Here is a 3,333-nt window from a genome sequence, read left to right as displayed (position 1 = left end):
TTCATCTAGGGATTGAGAAGTTCGCATCCGGACGAAGAAAAGACCAATTTTTTGAAGGGATCTGCATCAACTTCAAGTTCACTGAATTGAGATTAGAAATTTTACGGGCAGTAACCATCAGCTCTGTTAACAAAATCATCAGAGAAAATCCTGAAGATTTGGCATAGGCAGCCGTGTTTCTTAGCAGGATCATCTACTGTCATCAAACGAGCAAATCCAGCATGGAAACTTGAAGGAAGACCCGGACGTGGGCGGTCAAACCTGCCACGACCCGGAAACCGGGCCAACCACAGGATCTCCAGAGTCAATCTCGATTGGTTTTTGTCTTGGATTAAAAAAAAGAGGAAAGGGGAGGGCCACGACCCGGAGGTTGAGACGGACAGGGAATTGGCAATAAAGCGTGACTCTGAAACGGACATGGCCGCAGACTCAGGCCTCCGCTGCTCGCCTCACGCCCTCGCGCCGAGTTGCCTGAGCCGCCGTGGCCAGCCTCCGCCTCTGCAGCCTCGCCTCAAGCAGTCGCCATGGCTCACTCCCGCGGCCCCCGGCTCATCTCTGCATCTGCTGGTTTGCCCCGACCTCGCCGTTCTGCCCGCCGCATCGACTTCCGTTTGCCTCGCACCTGTGCAGCCCCGACCGGCTGACTCCGGCGCTGTTTCTTTATCTAGTACCCGCGCTGCCTCCTGTGCGGCGACACATCAAATCGCCGGCCTTGACCCGCTCGGCACCCGCGACTTTTGCTCCGCCCTCGGCTCTGCTTCGGATTGCCGCGAGTCACCGCGGTTTCGGACGAACTCAATCACAGCTGGGCCCCTTCCTTCTTTGAGCCGCAGGCGCGCGCCGTTCCGACCACGAGCCGGCCCTGAGTCACCGTCGATACAGGCTGCCACTGCACCCTCACCTTCAGAAGTTCTCCGACCCGCCGGCTCTCCGCCGTCGGAGGGCTGCCTCTGAGCCGCCGACAAGTTTACTCCCCGGCCGCTCGTCTCGGGATGCCTTGTCCATGGTCCACCGCGAGCCACTGGTTTCGAGCCGTCCGTGCTTCCATTGAGCCGCCGTTCCGGGCAACCGCCATCCCGCGCTAAGTCGCCGGACCGGGTGCCCCGGGTCTCCGCTCCTCCGCTACCGTCCCGCGCTAAGTCGCCGGACCGGGTGCCCCGGGTCTCCGCTCCTCGGCTGCCGTCCCGCGCTGAGTCGCCGACCAGCCCTCTGTTCCTCTACTGGCCGCGGATTACGCGCCCGCCTGCCCAAGCCGCTTTCACCTCACCGTGACGTTGCGGACCAAGCCTGCCTCTGCCACTGTCGCCTCCGCGGTTCGCGGTGAGCCGCCACACTAGGCTCCCGTGCGCCGTCGCATCACGCCTCCGCCGAACCGCCACGGCCAAGATTGAGATCATGCAAAAAGGAAGTACGGTATAATTTTTTTGAAGAGCACGAAACAGAGATCAGCAAAATCATTGAGCCGCCGCTGGAGAGTCGCCGCCGCCGCCTGCCAAGTCATTGCAGCTGCTCCACATGCAACTATCTAAATCTGAAGTGACCCGAAACGCCACTATCAAAATCAGTTCGATGCAACAAAGTTGCCATCACCGCAGAGTCGCCGTTGTGCTCTCCATGACACTGCCATCTGAAGATGGTTCTTTGGCATCCTCTGTTCCCTGTGTCATCTTTGTCAAGGCCGTCAAATGGTGATTGTTCTGATGATGAACCGGCAAAACAGCCAAAGGATAGTTATAAATGATGAGTAAGCATCCATAGATGGTACGGGGAGAAAAGCTTGGAGCACCACGACTCCGTGTTATATTCAATGGTTCAACTGACTGTCCTGAAAATGGAACTTAAAATCTGTCTCATCGCCACTATCGTCAACTGTCAACGCTGCCGGCCGGACACCGACGAGCCGCCACTACACGCTTACGGCCGTCGCAGACCTTGCACGGTCGCATGACCCGCCTTGCCGGTTCAACCTCGCTTTGCCGCGGCCCACTGCCGAACAGCCGCTGCTGTGACCCGCCGCGGGTGAGCCGCCGACGTTGTGACGAGACCGTGCTACATCGAGCCATTTCCGCGGAGGCTTTCACCGCTGTACTAAGTTGCTTCGCGGCACCTCGGCCCCTTGTTCTACCCAGGGGTCGACCTCTTCCTTCGCTGTCGCATGAGCCACCTCGTCTTTGTTTTATCTACAGTAATATGGGGTTAGGTAAAAGAGATAAGTCCAAAAAAAGGGAGGAAAAAGATGGGCAGGGTGCTGTTGTTACTTTACCAATTAAAACAATGAGGAGATAAAATCCGCCCAGAGTCACGTCAATGATGCCAGGCAATTTGACCTAGCACTGGGTTGCTGGATGTTGTTCATAAATCCAACTGTGGATTTGTCTGCGTGTTGAAACTTGGTCTGCTCCATCTCTGTCTGTCTGACAAAAAATGCCAGGTGATATCCATCCAAATTTATTTTATTAAACATATTGTTTTCATCAAAGAGCAATTACTTTGGTCTGTATATTTTTATGTGCAGCAAAGGTGATGCCATGTTGTGCCTATGAAGTATACGTCAGCACCATCGCGCACCGGCGTCTGCGCCCGCTTACTGATAGAACAGGTGTGCGCAAGTCGCCGCCCGTGCAGCTTAATCTACATCAACCCGCCGGGGCCGCGTTGAGCCGCCCTTGCCGCTTTGAGCCGCCGGAACTATATTGAGTCACTGGTCTGCCTGAGCTACCTCTGTCGCGATAAATGGATCATCCGTTGTCCAAACAAATCAGGTGATATCCATCCAAGTTTGTTTTATTAGCACATGTTGTTTTTGTCAAAGAACAAGTTTATCTTTGCCTTGGTCTGCAATATTATTTATGCAGGGCAATTATTTATGACTAAAAGTGATATTATAACACGGAGATTGAGGCACGCCAACATCTTTTGGCATAGGTGGTCTTCGTTATTCAACGGACCCTCGCACCGGCTTACAACGCCGTGGCCGTCTCTCGCGACCGCGCCGGCTTACCGCGCCGTGGCCGTCTCTTGCGACCACGCCGGCTTACAACAAGGAGGACAACTCACCCGTCCGCACCGGTTTACAATGCCACGGCCGACTCATCTGTCTGTGCCGCCTCTGTTGTTACGGTCGTCCTTACCGTCCGTCTCTCGCGGCCTGATCTACATCAACACACCAGGCCGCACTTGTCTGGATGAGTTGTTTATTGATTATGAGCAAGTCACTACTTGGGAAGCCCGGTTTTCTTCCAACAAACTGGAGGCAAATTATCATATATTATCAGCCGTCGTCTGCACTGGATGGTTTAATGAGCAGGCGTACGAGTCGCCGCCACTACAGTT

The sequence above is a fragment of the Triticum aestivum genome, chromosome 5D, assembly GCF_018294505.1.
Source record: "Triticum aestivum cultivar Chinese Spring chromosome 5D, IWGSC CS RefSeq v2.1, whole genome shotgun sequence".
NCBI lineage: Eukaryota > Viridiplantae > Streptophyta > Magnoliopsida > Poales > Poaceae > Triticum > Triticum aestivum.
The sequence above is the reverse complement of the archived record's forward strand: the minus strand, read 5'-3'. Positions refer to the sequence as shown.